The sequence below is a fragment of the Apodemus sylvaticus genome, chromosome 22 (assembly GCF_947179515.1).
Source record: "Apodemus sylvaticus chromosome 22, mApoSyl1.1, whole genome shotgun sequence".
NCBI lineage: Eukaryota > Metazoa > Chordata > Mammalia > Rodentia > Muridae > Apodemus > Apodemus sylvaticus.
Window position 1 is genome coordinate 26,360,113 of NC_067493.1, and position 18,312 is coordinate 26,378,424.

The following is an 18,312-nucleotide window of genomic DNA, read 5'->3' on the forward strand; positions in this document are numbered from 1 at the left end:
TTGTTTTATACGGGGTCTCATTTTGTAGCCTTGGCTGGCCTGGAACTCTCTATGTAGACCAGGCTAACCATAAATTCAGGAGTCCACCTGCCTCTGCCTCCCAAGTGCTGGGATTAAAGGCATGCGCCACCACTGCCTGGCTTGTTTATTTTTGAGACAAGGTCTCATGTAGCCCAGGTTGGCCTCATACTCACTATGTAGCTGAGCATAGATGGCATTAAATTCTCGCTTTCGCTTCCTGAGTGCAGGGATGTCAGGCACCACCCTGGCTCCTGGTTTATACAGTGCTGGGGGCAGGACCCAGAACATCTTGAATGCTAGGCAAATACTCTACCAACCAGCCTCCTTCCCGTCCATAGTTATGTCATTTACCAACAATCTTCCAAGCCTAGTTGTGCCTGGGAAGTGCTGACTGCTGGAGGCTTATGGAAGAGTTGAAATCTGACCCGGTAAGACTTAATGCTGGATGAGAATTGGCACTTTGAGGAAATGTTGCATAAGCACAGAGAACCGCTAGCATAGACACTTCCAGAGACTCCTATCCCTCAGCATCCTCCGGCAGTTCCTTGTTTCCTGTTCAGCTTACGAAGTTGTCCTCACTGTGTCCCAGATACACGCGTTCAGTCTGTTTCTTCCCGCTAACGTTTTTTCTGCAGTGCTAAGTAGTTTTTTTTTTTTTTCTTTTTTCTTTTTTTAATTTCGGTGGAGACTGGGTTTGTGTAGCCCAGACTGGCCTTGAACTCACTGTGTAGCTAAGATGATCTTTTGATCCCCCTGCCTCCACTTCCCAGTGCTGAGATCAGAAGCAAGTTCCACCACTCCTGAGTTTTGTAATGCTGGAACCAGCATGGGCCATGCCGTGCTTGAGCCCCCGCCTGAGCTCAGCTGTCATGCTGGTTTGAAATGTTCTATTCAGTGAGGTAGTGTTGACTAGGTGACTGTCATATAGTCAGTGACAGAGCTCCAGATGGAATATTGTGCCACTCTAAAGAGCTTGGTGTCACATACATTTAATCCCAGCACTTGGGAGGCAGAGGCAGGTGATCTGTGAGTTGGGTCCCTGAGGCTGGAACTGGATGGAAGCTGAGGAGCAGGACAGAAGCAGAAGAAGGGGCCAGGCTGGGGTCCTGGACTAGTCACGTTTCTATTGCTCTGACAGAACACCCTGGACCAAGGCATTGAGTTGAGTTTACGGTTTCCAGAGAGTTAGCGTCCTTGGTGGTGGAACAAAGGTATGGTGGCAGAAGCAGCCAAGAGTTCACATTCTGGTCCACAACTAGGCAGCAAGGACAGGGACACACACACACACACACACACATCTTTTGGCAGCTCAAAGCATTCTCCCCACCCACCCACCCAGTGACAGATCTCCTTGAACAAGGCCACATCTGCAAATCCTTCCTAAACAGTTCTACCAGTTGGGGCCCAGTTCATCAAACATGTGAGCCTCTGGGAGCCATTCTCTGTCACACCACCACAGGTCTTGTGGTCCTGTGTACTGCTCAGGTTCGGTATCCTGCTTTGGGGAGCTGGGGAAGAGGGTCTCCCATGGGAGGCTTTCAGGGTTCAGCTTGGGGAGTAGGCTTTCTAAGGCCTCCCTGTGCATCTCTGATGTTCTTCCCCTGTGGGAAGAACAGTTTAGACCTCACTTGCAGGTGAGGAAATGACAGTACAAGGTGGTCCGTGGAAAGTGGTGGCATTGGGGTCACACTGAGTACCGGGGTCTAGTGAAGAGCCTTTTCTGACTTCCAAGGACATGGGCCTGTGTCTCTATTTCTGTGGCTTCAAACTCACCTGGCTTCCTGATGGGGGATGGTGGCTGGGGATTGTCCTTGTATACTGCCTAAGCTCAGGTGATGCACCCCTCTCCTCAGAGCAGACGATCTTAACATGATGAAAGACACAGAAAGAAAGCCTCTATCTGCTCGCCTCGCCTGTCGGCCTCTGGCATCGGCACAGCAGAGCATCTGGCCAGAGGCACAGGGCACCGAGGCTGATGCCCAGCAGGGCTGAGGGTGGCTCTTTGGCTGGCTGCCTCTCCACAGCAAACCACCACTTCCTGAATTCTGGGAGGCACTGGTCTAGTTCCCCACAATGAATTACGGTCTTCACTGTCACCAGCTTAGCTCTGGTTAGCTCATTTTGGGGTTTCAGGATATCTCAGTGTCAGATGACAGATACCTTGGCATGGAAAAATCTAGTCTCCACACTTGGTATAGATGTGGGTGTGGGGGAGGATCTGACTCAATAGTTCCCTTTCTGTAACACATTCCAGTTCCTAATTTGTTGTGTGGATTTTAGGGCCTTCTGATTCTGGTCAACTGTATTCTTGGGCTGTCTATGCCTCCGCCTCCACCTCCACCTCCGCCTCCGCCTCCGCCTCCGCCTCCGCCTCCAGCAGTGGAAGGCAGGGATGCCTCCTGCCTTAGCTTTCATGTTTCTATCACAGATCAATATGGCTTATGTAAATGGATTCGCTCTTGCAGCACTTGGCTGTTTAGACTCCCAGTGCCTGCTGGGCATTCTCTGAGAGCAGCTAGCTTTTGGTTTGTTTTTAGAGCCCAGGCTGGCTTTGAACTTACAGTGTAGCCAAGGGTCACCTTGAACTCATTGTCCTACCTCCCCTTGGTAATACAGATAGGCAGCTCCTGGCTTAGGCAGTGCTGGGGATAGTAACCAGGGCTTTGTGACTGCTAGGCAAGCCCTCCACTGAACCACACAACCGTGGCTTCCCTCATACCTTCTTTGCTCCCTTTTGAGACAGGCTGTCACTGTAGCCCAGGCTGGCTTTGAACTCTCTGGATGTCCTGCGTCCATGTGCTAGGATTATAGTCTTGTGTCACCAGGCTCCCTTCCACAGCTGGCTCAGGTGAGCTTTCTGCGTAGCCTTTACTAGGATATGGATGGTCCTGAGATGTTGTGGATATTTCCACTTTGCGTCAGAAAGCCAGGGTGACTTTCAGAGTGGTTAACCAGAAGGAAGAGAAGTAAAAAAAGAAAGAAAGAGAAAGAAAGAAAGAAAGGAAGGAAGGAAGGAAGGAAGGAAGGAAGGAAGGAAGGAAGGAAAGGAAGGAAGGAAGGAAGGAAGGAAGGAAGGAAGGAAGGAAGGAAGGAAGAAAGAAAGAAACCCAGACAGAATAGAGAGACACAAGGATACCTTTTATGGAACTTTGAACTCACAGTGTCGGTTCTTCTAAGATTCTCAACGCTGGCAAGCAGAGCTGTTCCCTTTAAATTCTGGAAGGATGCCATTGGGTTTCCCCATGGGTGAGTGCTTCCATGGTGAGAGGCCTGGGGTTTCTGAGGTGCAAGTTGAAGTTTGATAGATCCTTTTAGAAGCAGGGTCCAGTAGGAGGGCTGGGATGTGGCTCTGCTAGTAGAGTGGTTGCTTAGTATGCACAAGGCCCTGGTTCCATTCCCAGCACCATATAGAGTAGGCATGGCAGTGGCGTATGCCTCTGAGCTGAGAGGAGTTCAAGGTCATCTTGAGCTATCTAGAGACTTTGAAATCACTTTGTATATGTCAGACTCTGTCTCTAAAAAAAAAAGGGGGGGTCTTGGTGGTCCCTGGGCAGCAGGGTTTCTCTGGCATCCTTTGCCCCTGCCTGCCTCCTGCTTCTGATTTGAGTTGCAAGAGCTCAGGAGAGGAATGTTTCTAGCCTAGCAACTCTGCATCAGCACCTCTGAGGTAGGCTGTGAGGTTTCCCCACTGTGCTCTGTGTGCTTGCACTAATCGTTGAAAGGACTGTCCACTGCCCAGCTTGGAAGTGACAGTGTGTGAGACAGTGCATGTGTGGGTTCCTACCTTTTTTTGGAGACAGGGTCTTACCATGTAGTCCTGGCTGGTCTGACCTCGCTGTGCTGTCCATGCTGGCCTGGAAGTCACAGAGATCTTCCTGTTCTGCCTCCGAAGTGCTAGATTAAAGGCGCGCATGGTTAGGTCCAGCCCATATGTTCATAAGCAGGCCTCAGACCTTCCTAGTCAGTCTGTGGTTTCCCTTGGAGCCCAGGGCTTGCCTGCTTCATTTCTTGTCTCTTTCTTTTGCTTGTGAGCTAGACTTTTTAACAGCTGAGCCTCCTCTCATGTTCTCTTGTTTCTTTAAGTTAGGGTCTCACTGTATAGCCCAGACTGGCTTGGAGCTTCTGACCTTCCTCCCTCTGCCTCTAAGTAAATACTTGGATTAATTTCATGGGCCATCATCATAGATGCAGCTTGGCTCTCTTTATTAAATAATAATAATAATAATAATAATAATAATAATAATAAATTGTTTTTAAAGACAGGGTTTCTCTCTGTATATTTGGCTGTCCTGAGGACAACTGGCCTACTTTTTCTTTTCTTTTCTTCCTTTAAAAAGATTTATTATGTGCACAGTGTTCTGCCTGCATATATGCTTGTCCACTAAAAGAGGGCACCAGATCCCATTTTTGATGGTTGTGAGCCATCATGTGGTTGCCGTGAATTAAACTTAGGTCCTCTGGAAGAGCAGTCAGTGCTCTTAAGCTCTGAGCCATCTCTCCAGCCCAACTGGCCTGGTTTTTCAATTTTTTATAATTATATCTATACTTGTCAGGTGGTAGTGGTGCATACCTTTGATTCCAGCGCTCAGGAAGTAGAGGCAGGTGGGTCTTTGAGTTTGAGGTCAGCCTGGTCTACAGTTCTAGAACAAAGAAGTTATTGTGTGTGTGTGAAATGGTTGTCTTCTGTGTGCATGTGACCCGAACCCAGGTTGTCTGGGATAGTGTTACCCCAGAGCTGTGTCTCAACTCCTTTATAGTTCTAAACATTTACATCTGTGGTCCCTTTCTATTGCCTTTTCAAGACCTTGGCTCAAGAATGCTTTCACCTTGCGGAGTAGCCCAGGCTGGCTTTGAACTGCAATCTTTTTCCTTTCACCTTCCAGCTGCTGGTGTCATGAATGTGAGCCACCACACTCAGCTGTGATCCTCTTTTTGTTTTGTTTTTTTGAGACAAGGGTTTCTCTGTGTAGCCCTGGCTGTCCTGGAACTCACTCTGTAGACCAGGCTGACCTCAAACTCAGAGATCCTCTACCTACCAAATGCTGGGATTAAAGGCATGAACTACCATATCCAAGGATCTCTCTCCCTCCTTCCTTTCTCTCCCCCCCCCCCCCCGTGTGTGTGTGTGTGTGTGTGTGTGTGTACATGACAATGAGTGTCTTCTTTTTTTTTGGATTTTTTTTTTTTTTTTTTTTTTTTTTTTTGCATTTGGTTTTTTCAAGACAGGGTTTCTCTGTGTAGCCCTGGCTGTCCTGGAACTCATTCTGTAGACCAGGCTGGCCTCAAACTCAGAAATCCACCTTCCTCTGCCTCCCAGAGTGCTGGGATTACAGGCGTGCGCCACCACCGCCTGGCTGTCTTCTTCTTTTTTTTTTTAATAAAATTTATTTATTTATTATATGTAAGTACACTGTAGCTGTCTTCAGACACTCCAGAAGAGGGCGTCTTACAGATGGTTGTGAACCACCATGTGGTTGCTGGGATTTGAACTCAGGACCTTCAGAAGAGCAGCCAGTGCTCTTAACCGCTGGGCCATCTCTCCAGCCCCAAATGTGTAGCCCAGGCTGGCCTTGAACTCGTGATCCTCCTGCCTCTGCCTCCTTCAGCATCGTACCGGCGTCTGCCACCACAACCAGCAGGTGTCTTCTGTGGTTAATATTCACCTTAATTTTGAGTCAAGGTCTTACTAAGCCTGGAGATTACCTGATTTGGCCAGACTGTCTGGTCAGCAAGCCCAAGGGATCCCCCTGGCTCTGCCTCTTCGGTGCTGGACTATAAGCATGCACCATTATGCTTTTTTTGTGGGTTTTGGGGGATTGAACTTGGGTCCTCACACTTGCATGGCAAGCACTTTATTGACTGAGCCCCTTTATTGATCGCAGCCCCTGTGATCCATGTTCTACTGTGCGTGCTGTTGAGGGTAGGAGTCTGGCTGGGTGCTGATTAAAGTTCTTTCTGGATGCACGTGCTGTCCTGCTTTCATGTTTGGTGGTCTTAGGGAGTCAAAGGTTTTGATTTGGGGGAAAGCCATGATCAGGACAGATGAAGGAGGACTCAAGGAGAGGTGCTGGGATTGGACTCAGAAGGCAGTGCACTTGCTTATGTTGTGTAAGGCCTTGGGTTCCATTCCTAGCACTGCACTAAACCAGGTGTGGTGGATCATGCTTGTAATCTCAGTATTGAGGCAGCATTGAGGGTCAGAATTTCAAGGCCATCCTAGGCTACACAAGGAGTTTGAGGTTAGCCTTCTTCTACTTCTTTTCTAAAAAAACCTGAAAGACTCATTCTACTATTGAGACATATAAGGAGGAGCAGTAGATGGAACACTTCCATCTCGGAGTAGTGTTTGAACTGAGTTCACAGGATTTGGATCAGATCGGCACACTAATAAGCACTAGCAGGCTAGGATGGCCCACGTTTGTCGATACTGTGTTCCCAAGTAAGGACCTCCAGCCACTGCTGGAGACACAGCTCCACTCTGTAGTTTAGCTGTTTATGTTGTACATTGTAGCATTACATCACCAGGCTTCTTCCTTATGCTCCCTTGGCAAAATGGATATGGCTGACCAACTGCAGGGGCTCATGGTGCGGGAGGAAGGATCTTTCCAGCACGAGGCGTTGTCTCAGGGTTCACCACTGTTGCTGTGTCTGTTGTTGAGTCTGTTGCCGATCATCCTCATCAGCAGCTTTTGTTGCTGCTGTTCACACAGGGACAGTTCCCATCGCTTGCAAGACTGTGAATGAGATATGTTGGTGCGGGAAGGATGTGCAGTTGTTACCATGGCAACACAGTTTCTAGTTTTTGCTTGAGTTTATGACTTTGCATTCATCCACCCAGCAAGTGTTAATCGTGCATCTGCTATGAACTGGGCATCTTTCTTTTAATTAAATACACACGCCACACACACACATACACACACACACACACACACACCTTTTGTGGCTAGAGAGGTGGCTCAGTGGTTGAGAACACTGTCTGCTCTTCAGGTGAGTGGAGTTCAGTTCCCCGAACCCACACGGCAGCAGTAAGAGTCTGTGGCTCCAGTTCTAGGGGATCCGACACCGCTTCTGACCTCAGGTACTGCAGGCACGTGGTGCACAGGTGTACATAGAAACAAATACATAAAAAAGTCTTTTAAAATGTTTTGTTTTCTTAATATGTGTATACGTGTTTGTGTATGCAGCTGCATGTGCATGTGCATGTGTATACCAGCTCTTGTTCTCACACGTCACATCCTTTTTTTCCCTTGGGACATGGTATCCCAGGCCCGGAGGTCACCCGTCAAGTCCCCAGGAGTCCTCTTCAGCATGTACTCACTCCTGCCATTTCCCCCTCAGTGCTGGAGGTCAAGTGCGGGCCCTTATTCCTGTAGGAAACACTTCTGGCTAGAGGAGACAGTGCCAAGGCCTGGGTCTCAGGTAGCCCAGGCTGGTCTGGGACTCCTGCTGGTTTGTTCACCCTTGGTTGGTGGGGTGCTGGGGCTGGAACCCAAGGCTTCGTGCATGCTAGGCAAGCACTCTATGCACTGAGCCACACGGCAGCCTGGTTTCTTCTTTTAACATAATGAGGGCTTCCCCCAACTGCAGTGTTTCAGGAGAGTCCTTGGTCCTTCCATGAACTGGGTCTTTGAGGACATCTTGTCCGATACTTTACTGTTAGGAATCTGGCATCAGTCTCCAGGCAGGGAAGCAAGTTTATGACTCCATAGACTAGCCTGAGCACTGAGTGAAATCACAGCAGAATGTGTTCTATTTGAGGCTGCTCATGCCCCTTAGAGGGGAGGCCAGTTGATAGGTCTGGCTAAGGGAAGCTCAGTAATGTCCCCTGTTGTGAGGACTCTGTCTTTGTAGGCAGGTGGGGTGGTGCTTTACTACACATGGACAAAAGAGTTGCAGTAAGCCAGGAATTACACTAAACAATAGTACTGGCTTGTAGCTACTCAAGAGTTGAAGTAGAACTTGAAACTTGGAGGACTGCCTGGGAATCTTTTTTTTTTTTTAAAGATTTATTTATGTATACAGTGTTTTGCCTGAATATATGCCTACAGCTCAGAAGAGGGTACCAGGACTCATTATAGATGGTTAAGAACCACTATCTGGTTGCTGGGAATTGAATTCAAAACTCCTGGAAGAGCAAATGCTCTTAACCTCTGAGCCAGCACTCCAGCTCCTGTCTGGGAAACTTATCAATGAAGCCTTGCATGAAAACAAAAAGTAAAAACAGGGATGAGGGGCGTGGCTCAGTGGCAGAGCCTCTGCCTAGAGTCCCCCAGTGAGGGGCTGGGGGCGTGGCTCAGTGGTAGAGCACCTGCTTAGAGTCTTCCAGTGAGGGGCTGGGGTGTGGCCCAGTGGTAGAGCCCCTGCCTAGAATCCCCCAGTGAGGGGCTGTGGGTGTGGCTCAGTGGTGGAACACCTGCCTAAAATCTCCCAGGAAGGGGCTGGGGTGTGGCCCAGTGGTAGGGCACCTGCCTTAGGATCCCCCAGGAAGGGCTGGGGTGTGGCTCAGTGGTAGAGCCTCTGCCTAGAATCACCCAGTGAGGAGCTGGAGGTGTGACTCAGTGGTAGAGCCCCTGCCTAGAATCCCCCAGTGAGGGGCTTGGGTGTGACTCAGTGGTAGAGCACCTGCCTAGAGTCCCCCAGTGAGGGGCTGGGGTGTGGCTCAGTGGTAGGGCACTAGCCTACCATCTGTGAGCTCCTTTGTTCAATTTTTAGTAAAGAGAAGACTGTAAATTAGTTGATTGGAAGTTTTGAAAGAGGTGCATGTTTTTCAGACTGGGGGAAAGAGGACAGAAAATCCTGAGCATTGGCCCAATTGGGAGGCATCTGGGCCTGTTGCTTGAGGGGGTGTAGATTGGCTGAGTCACTTTGAAAAACTGGAAATATTTACTAAACTGAGCATATGCAAGTGCTGTGATCCGGCGCATACACTCAGGCCTGTGTTGTGTATCCAACAGAAGTGCATGCAACATATGTCCACAAAAAGCTATGTTCTAGAACATTCTCAGTAGTGCCATGTGTCATAGATTGGCAATGGAACCACCCAGATGCCCAGCATGCATGGAACAAGGGAACAGTGGGCCTTAGCTGCATGGCAGGATCTATGGAGCAGGCTGCATCCACTGTGTGCCCGTGAATATCAATCAGGGAGAGGAGCCTGGAACCTGACTTCACTGTACAGAATAGCTCAGGCCAGCAGGTGAGAGGTGAGTCCCACGGTGATGACATGTTAGCCTGTCATTTTCCTACTTTACAAAACAAGAGCACACAGCATCTCTCTTTCTTGCCTTTGTTAGCCTGGTACTCCATGTAGATGAGGCTGGTCTTGAACTCAGGGATCTATTTGCCTGCCACTGCTTCCAGGGATTGAAGGTATGAGCCATCCCCCAACCACTGCCTGGCAATGTTTGTTTTATGTTTTGGGGCATTTGAGAATCTACTTGCCTCAGTCTCCCAAGTGCTGGGATTATAGGCATGTGCCACCCTCCACAGCTTTTTTCTATAGTTTTGGGTGTTTGAAATATTTTGTGATTAGAACAACCACAGAGAGGTTTCAAAGGTATTTAGCAAAAAAAAAAAAAAAAGTAATCCAACTGAACAGACTGAATGAAAAAGAGTTACTAGTGACTAATTGAGTGGCTAGGGATTTAGGCAGTTTTGTTGTTTTGCAGAAAATTTGAAAATGTGTTCTCTAGACATATGGAAGCACTCGATATTTGAATAGCAGTCCATATGGAGCAGTGCAGACTTGGGGTGGGGAAGTGAGCCGTCTCCCTAGACTGCGGAGGCGTGGGGCTGGGAAGCCACCAGGAGGGCTATGAAAGGGCTTCCTTCTTTCCCTTCATGCTGTGCTGGAACTGGGATCCAGACCTCTAGATGTGCCAGGGAGATTTTCTCACAGCTCTGCTTTTTTTGACATTAGATTGTACTATCTGCATGCTGCAGACCGGCCTCAGACTCCCGGGCTCACGAGTCCCCCTGCCTCAGCCTCTGGACTGCAGTGCAGGTTCCTTTAGGTTCCTTTATGTGTTTAAAGTTTGCTGTGAGGCAAGCCAGGGCTCCCTGGCACAGTGCTTGCCTAGCGTGCAGGACTCTGGGTTTTCGCCCCAGCAGCAGAACGAACAGAAACAGGAGAGTGGTGCCCTAGGCAGCACCCACACAGAAGCAGGGCCTGTCCTAGTGAGGCAAGGCCCCAGGCAGGAGCCTGTAGCCTCCAGATGGAAGACTACTGCTTCCTGCATCTCAGGGGCATCCTGGTCTCTCCTGGCTCCAGAGCTGCTGAATTGTCATTTCTGAAGCTGTGGTCAAGATAAGGATGAGGAAACTTCTGCTCCCATTTCCTGAGGACAACTTGTTTATTTCAGAACTCAGCTCAGAGGTTTCTGTTTATTTTAATTTTTATTAGAGTAAAGAAAATGTTTATACATGTGAATATTTTGTCAACATGTATGAATGCTCACTGGGTACATGCTTGGTACCTGTAGAAGCAAGAAGAGTGAGTTGGATCCTTTGGAACTTTGGTTACTTGTCATGTGGGTGCTGGGAACTGAACTTGTAACCTGTTAACCGTTGACCCATCAGTTTTCCAGCCCTTCAGAGAACTTGCTAATCAAAAGTGTCAGCAGATTCCAGGGCTTGAGAAGGGATCTGCATATTGAATGCTGAGGGCATCTCTCACTCCATTACCTATCCTTTTCCCCAAAGCCCCTGTCCATCTTCCTTGATACAGGATCTTGCCATGTGGCCAAGGTTGGTCTTAAACTCGGGATTTTCCAGCGCACGCACTTGGCTGCAGGACGGTGCCCCAGCCCCTCACTGGGGATTCTGGGTAAATGCTCTGTCCCTCAGCTGCATCCTCAGCTTTCTCTTTTCTTTTGGGGACAGTTTCTCATTAAGTTACCTGGGTTACTCTGTGGCCTAGTCAGGACTTAAACTTGCCATCCTCCTGCCGTAGTGGTTTCAGTGCAGGGGTCACAGACAGGAGGTTCCTCCATTTCGTTTCTTGTTCATGCGATTGTACTCTGACACGCTGCTGTTTATTTTTCCCAGTCTAGAAAATTAAGACCCATAGAGGCTTTTAGGGGCATCTGGTCACTGTCACATGTTGGGAGTGTGTGCGGGCGTGGTCTTAACTTACCTTTGTCTGTCCCTGACACTGGTTTTCAGTCTATGTGTAGCCTTGAGGATAGCAAAAACAACCTCGCCTAGGAATTTATGTGGAATGCTGGTCCTAGGCCTGCAGGTGGGCGGGGGAATGGGTGGGGGCAGCCATCTGTGTGAACTAGCCTGCCAGGTGACTCTAATGCACCTCCAGTTTGGAGTCCTGAGCTCTGGGCCTCTGCCTTCTGTCACTGACCTTCCTTATCCCTCTGTGGTGATGAACTGACAGCTGAGGTTGGCCTCTGAGGTATAGAACGCTGAGCTTGGAGTCTACAGGAAGGGGCAGTCAGTTCCTTCTGCCACAACCTCTTTGAGAACATCAAGTGTCCTGCTGGCCAGTGCGCCTTCCTCCAGGGAAGACGTAGGAACTAAGACCTGCTTACTCTGGTTATTTTTGAGATATGGTCTTTGTAACCCTGGCTATCCTGGAACTCCTATATAGACTAGACTGGCTCTACCTATCTGTGCCTCGCAAAGGCTGGGATTGAATATGGTTGCCGCCATGCCCAGCCCAGACACAGGAGCTGCTGCTTGTTGTTGGGAGGGCACTGATCAGCCAAAGGAATGATACCATCTAAGCCTAGCTCACTAAGCCAGTTGAGTTTATTGGGGTTAGTAATGAAGCACAGGTAACTCGTGGGCTGCAGCAGCAAGTCCCGGTCATCATTTGGGATCCTGGAGAGGGAAGGGCCCTGCCTCTTTCCCTCCAGGGAACCATGTCAGTAGGCTGTGTCTCATGCGGATCTCAGACAGCCGTGGTTAGGTTCAGCCTACAGGAAGCAGCCACATGGCACGTGGGATGGTTGTAATAGTTTTCCGTGGTGAAGGATGCCTGTCCTACCAACAGGTGTTTCCAGCAGCTCCTCCACTGGTCAGCCTGGAGTAGTATGGTCCTGAGCTAGCCTGGGCTTGCACTTCCTAGCAGCAGCATATGCAGGGGATTTTGTCACTATGTATAAAATATACCTTCCAGGAAGTCTTCTGAGTGGGAACTGCTATGCTATAGTCAGCATTTGCAAAGAGTTGCTTCAGCAAAGGAGGGAAAGAACTATGTCATGGTTTACCAGGAAGATCCTGTGTTCTGCTGAACCCTTTGGACTCCTCAATTACCATGTTACTGTCTAAACATTCAGCAGAGCCTTGGGTATAAGAACTGTGTGTGTGTGTGTGTGTGTGTGTGTGTGTGTGTCTGTCTGTCTGTCTGTGTGGTGTTGTTGGATTACTTTTGTTGTTTTTGAGGCAAGGTCTCTATGTAGTCAAGACTGGCCTCAAATTCACTTTGTAGCTCAGGCTGGCCGGCAACTCATAAAGCTCTTTGCTTTAGCCTCCTAGGTGCTGGAATTCCAGGTGTGACCACTGTGCCTGACTGGTGTCATTCATTACTTTTTCTGTCAGTGAGTGGGTAACTGACTTGGAGAATCACAGCATCTTGAGTTTTGCTTGTTGTCTGTGGAGGACATTAATTTAGTACTGAATATTGAATTCAGGGCTTTGTGCATGTTAGGCAGGGTCTTCTCTGCCATTAAGCCTCTCCCCAGCCCCTCCCTGGGGGATTCTAGGCAGGGGCTCTACCACTGAGCCCTGCCCCCAACCCCTCACTGGGGATTCTAGGCAGGGGCTCTACCACTGAGCCCTGCCCCCAACCCCTCACTGGGGATTCTAGGCAGGGGCTCTACCACTGAGCCACGCCCCCAGCCCATCCCTGGGGGATTCTAGGCAGGGGCTCTACCATTGAGCCCCCCCCAGCCTCTCACTAGGGGATTCTAGGCAGGGGCTCTACCATTGAGCCCCGCCCCCAGCCTCTCACTAGGGGATTCTAGGCAGAAGCTCTACCACTGAGCCACGCCCCCAGCCCCTCACTGGAGGATTCTAGGCAGGGGCTCTACCACTGAGCCACACCCCCAGCCCCTCACTGGGGGATTCTAGGCAGGTGCTCTACCACTGAGCCACGCCCCCAGCCCCTCACTGGGGGATTCTAGGCAGGTGCTCTACCACTGAGCCACGCCCCCAGCCCCTCACTGGGGGATTCTAGGCAGGTGCTCTACCACTGAGCCATGACCCCAGTCCCTCACTGGGGGATTCTAAGCAAGCATTCTCCCAGAGCTACATTTCCCAGCCTACTTTTTACTCTGTGAGATAGGACTGCCTTTGAAGTCAACCATATTTATTCCTAGTTGTCCTTGAACTTGGGATCTCTCTGATTGAGCTTCCCAAGCATCTCATCTCACATGCAGGCTGTACCACCAGTCATGGCTTCTGGTGGAACACTATTGAAGTTTTTGTTGGTGGCTTCACAAAATGTTTTCAGACTGGAGAGTAATAAATCTGGAAGGAAGTCGGTGACGCTTATTGAGTGTTTTATTTTCACCAGCTGTTTTCAGCTCTGCTGTGTCATTTAATTGTGAGGCGCACTGCTGCCAGCTGGGAACCCCACAGTAAAGCAATTTGCTCCAGATTGGTCCAAGCAGGGAGCACGTGAGGTTGGTAGGACCTGTCTAGGGGATGCTGGAGGGACTGCAAGAATTCTTACTGTGTTCTCTGCATAAGTGGTACAGATCCGCTGGGTGGTAAGGGTTCCTTCTGTCTTCATGTGTGTGTGTGTATGTATGTGTTTATGTGTTGATATTGGGTCTTGCTGTTGTTGCTTAAAATCTTGCTGGCCTCAAAATCTGAGTTCTTTTTTCTCTGCTTCCTGAGGTCTGGGATTGTAGGCATGTGCCACTGTGCTTACCTCTTAGAAATTTTTTTAATTACAATTATACATTTGTTTATGGAGGGGGGGACACATGTGCCTCTGTGCACATGTGACAGTCAGAGGCTAGCTTGCGTGTGTTCACTCCCAGGGATCACACTAAGGTGCTCAGGTTACCTGCTGAGCTGCCTCATCAGCCCCCGTGCCTGACTCTGGGTCCAGTTTACAAGCGATACATACTCGGGTATTTATAAAAACAAGGGGTAAATGGCTCGGGTTGGCCACTCGCTGGCCCACGTACCTACTGGGATATGGAGGCTGGCTTCCACCACATGTCTCTCTTCCGCGCTTGCCTTTGCCTTTCAATGCCTCAGCTTGGCTGGCTTCTCATCTAATGTGTTTTCTTTCTGTGGTACTGGGGTAGCACACGATGTTTCTCTGTCTCTAGTGAAAAAGGTAAGGGTTGGGTGCTCACTGCTCACCCAGAAGGATCCAGAGTCTTCTTCCTGTCCTTTCTGCATCTTGTGGCCTACCTGTGTCCAAAACAAACTTTCTTTTCTGCTTTGCGACAGTCAGGCGTGTAACCTCGGGTGGCTCTTGGCTCACACCTGTCCCCCGCCTTTGCCTCTGCCTTGAAAGTGCTGGGATTATAGGTGTGCACTTCTTTTTTTCATTTAAAGTTTCTTTTGAGGGTCTGGAGAATGCCTCCACTGTCTGTCGGGTGCCTACTGCTTTTGCAGAGAAACCACAGTGGCTCACAGCAAGTGCTGGGATTAAGGGCATGTGCCACCACACCCAGAGGGCCCCTGAATTCAGCAAATTAACACCTGGGGTCATACTGGGTTGTGGTTGGTGCCTCGGAAGAAAGCTGTGCGGGCATTTGGGTCTTTTCCCTCATAGAAGTATGGCTTTAATATTTGCATTCCCTCTCTCTATATTATTCTTTGTCTCATTTATGTGTGTGTGCACATGTTGTATTCTGTGTGTGTGTGTGTGTGTGTGTGTGTAGATGCAAAGGAGGTTAGCTTGCTTGGGTGTTGGTAGTGTTCTTCCACTTCTTCCACCTTGACATTTTTAAGGATTTATTGTATGTTGCAGGTTCATGTGTGGAGCTGAGGGGACAACCTTCAAGAGTCAACTTTTTCCCACCTTTATGTGGATTCTGGGTTTGGTAGCCTGTGCCTGTATCTCCTGGCCATCTTGCCAGCCCTATTTAGTTTTTTTTTTTTTTTTTTTTATGTGTGTTTTGCCTGTGTACGATGTGTATGCCTGGTGACTCTGCAGGCCAGAAGAGGACATTCCATCTGTTATGAGCCATCATGTGGGTACTGGGAACCAAACCCAGATCCTCTGCAAGATCAGCAAGTGTTCATCAGAGTCACCTCTCTAGTCCCATGTATCCCTGTTTTTTGAGGGTCTGCATGTGTGTATAATGGTGTGTGTATGTGTGTATATGTGTGTACCATTGGGCAACCTCAGATATCTGATTCTCAGAAACAATGTCTTAGGGTTCATTGCTGTGAAGAGACACCATGACCAAGGCAACACTTATAAAGGACAGCATTTTATTGGGTCTGGCATAACAGTTTCAGAGGTTCAGTCCATTATCATCATGGCAGGAAGCTTGGCATTGTACAGGCAGACTTTGTATTGGAGGAGCCAAGAAAGAGTTCTATCCTGATCCAAAGGCAGCCAAGAGCAGACTGAAATTCCACAGTGGATGAAGATTAAGAGTAGGAGACCTCTAGCTGGGCGGTGGTGGCACATGCCTTTAATCCCAGCACTTGGGAAGCAGGGGCAGGCAGATTTCTGAGTTCGAGGCCAGCCTGATCTACAAAGTGAGTTCCAGGACAGCCAGGTTTCTACACAGAGAAACCCTGTCTTGGAAAAAAAAAATAGGAGACCTCAGATCCCACCACCACAGGGACACACTTCCTCCAACAAAGCCACACCCACTCCAAAAAGGTCACACCTCCTAATAGTACCACTCCCTGTAGGCTAAGCACTGAAACACATGAGTCTATGTGGGCCAGACATAACAACCACTGTCCACTGTGAACTTCTTTAAGATAGGGTCTCTCATTAGCCTAGCACTGGATGATTAAGCTAGGCTAGACCTGCTGGCCTACAGTCAATCCCAGGGTCCTTCTGTCTGTGTCTTGCCAGGCCTGGTATCATTTGTATGTGCCGTCATGCCCAGCCTTCCGTCATGGGTCCTGGGGTGAAAGTCAGGCCCTTGTGTGGACATGGCAAGTACTGGGCTCTTTCCCTGCTCTCTAATGACTTTCTTCCTTCGCAGTTAATTGTGTGGGTGGGTATGTGTGCGCAAGCCGCAGTATGCCTGAGGAAGTCAGATGCTTTAAGGGGGCTGGTTCTCCCTTTCAGCGCTTAGTAGGTCAAGCGTGGTGGCAAGCACCATTACCTGTGGAGCCATTTCATTAGTCCCGCTCTCCTCATAATTTGAAGAGGCTCTATGTAGCTCAGGTTGGTCACAAACTCTTTTTTTGTTTTGTTTTTTGAGACAGGATTTGTCTGTGTAGCCCTGGCTGTCCGCTAGGCTGGCCTTGAACTCACAGATCCATCTGCCTCTGTCTTCTGAGTGGAGTGCTGGGGTTAAAGGCATGAGCTACCACAGCCCTGCAGGAACTCTTGCTCCTCTGTGCCTCTAACTCCAGAGTGTGCCCAGGGTTACGTGTGCCCACCCCCACGCCTGCCCAGGGAAACGTGTACCCACCCCCACGCCTGCCCGGGATTACGTGTGCCCACCCCCATACCTGCCCAGGGAAACGTGTACCCACCCCCACGCCTGCCCAGGGAAACGTGTACCCACCCCCACACTTGCCCAGCGTTACGTGTGCCCACCCCCACGCCTGCCCAGGGTTACGTGTGCCCACCCCCACGCCTGCCCAGGGAAACGTGTACCCACCCCCATGCCTGCCCAGGGTTACATGTGCTCACCCCCACGCCTGCCCAGGGAAACGTGTACCCACCCCCACGCCTGCCCAGGGAAACGTGTACCCACCCCCACACTTGCTCAGGGTTACGTGTGCCCACCCCCACGCCTGCCCAGGGTTACATGTACCCACCCCCACACCTGCCCAGGGTTACGTGTACCCACCCCCATGCCTGCCCAGGGTTACATGTGCTCACCCCCACGCCTGCCCAGGGAAACGTGTACCCACCCCCACGCCTGCCCAGGGAAACGTGTACCCACCCCCACACTTGCTCAGGGTTACGTGTGCCCACCCCCACGCCTGCCCAGGGTTACATGTACCCACCCCCACACCTGCCCAGGGTTACGTGTGCCCACCCCCACGCCTGTCCAGGGTTACATGTGCCCACCCCCACGCCTGCCCAGGGTTATGTGTGCCCACCCCCAGGCTTGCCCAGGGTTACATGTGCCCACCCCCACGCCTGACTTCCGAGGGTGTTGGAGAGGAGCCAAGGGTCGAGGTGCTGTTTGTACTTTAGAAGATGTTTAGAGCTCTGACTTTTAGATTCTGCTGGGTTCAGAGTTCGCATTCTTTACCCACATGTGATCCCTTGCTAATTATTACTGAGGTCTCCGGCTGTCTTAGAGGACGACTGCCTTATCTTAATCTTTGGGGAAATCATGAAGATAAATACATGTTTAATAGAAAACTTTGAAAAGGATTCTGCTGGGCACGGTGGCTGAGGACTCTGATTCTAGCAGCTGGGAGGCCAAGGTCAAGGCAGGCGGGTATTTGGTGAGTTCACGGCTGGACTGGTCTATGTTTTAATTTCCTGCCAGCCATGGGTAAGGTAATGGGGTCTGAAAAAAATATTGGTGCCTCTCTGCTGCTTATCTTTCTCCTGGTCCATTCGCTGTATTACCTTGGTGTTTTCAACAGGCATTGGGTTTTGAGATAGTGTCACAGTGTATCCCAGGCTGTCCTTGGACTTGAGGCAGGTTGTGGTTGCCCTGCCTCTGCCTCCCAGATTCTGGGAATATAGGCATGTTTTATTTATTTATTTATTTATTTATTTATTTATTTATTTATTATCATTGTCATTATTATTATGTGTTATTTTGTTTTATTTTTTGAGACCAGGTCTCCACATGTAGTCAGGCTGGTCTAGAAAAGAGTATCCTCCTGCCTCAGCCAAATGAGTGCTGGAATTACCAGTGTTGTACTACCACATCTTGTCTACATCAGTCTAATCAATCAATCACCCTCTCTCTCCTTGAAATCTTGATCCTCTTGCGTCTACCTCCTAAGTGCCGGGATTACAGGTCTGTGCCACTGTGTCTGCCCTGTTTGTGGTTTTGATAAAAAGTTGGCTATTGATCTGACTTGAGGGTTTTCCAGTACGCAAGGTATCACTCTGGCCCACCAGTGTTTTCCTCTCTCTGCCCCTCAACCATCTGCTTTCCAGTCTCTAAACCAGGAAATGTTCTAAGGCCCTGTGGTGGTTTGAAT

The 18,312-nt window shown here is 49.6% G+C and overlaps 1 protein-coding gene across 2 annotated transcripts in view; it reads left to right on the forward strand.

Moving 5' to 3' along the window:
• The window catches only part of Snx8 (sorting nexin 8), a 50,058-nt gene that overhangs the window by 6,939 nt on the left and 24,807 nt on the right, over nt 1-18,312 (forward strand). The gene's annotated exons all lie outside the window — the stretch shown is intronic.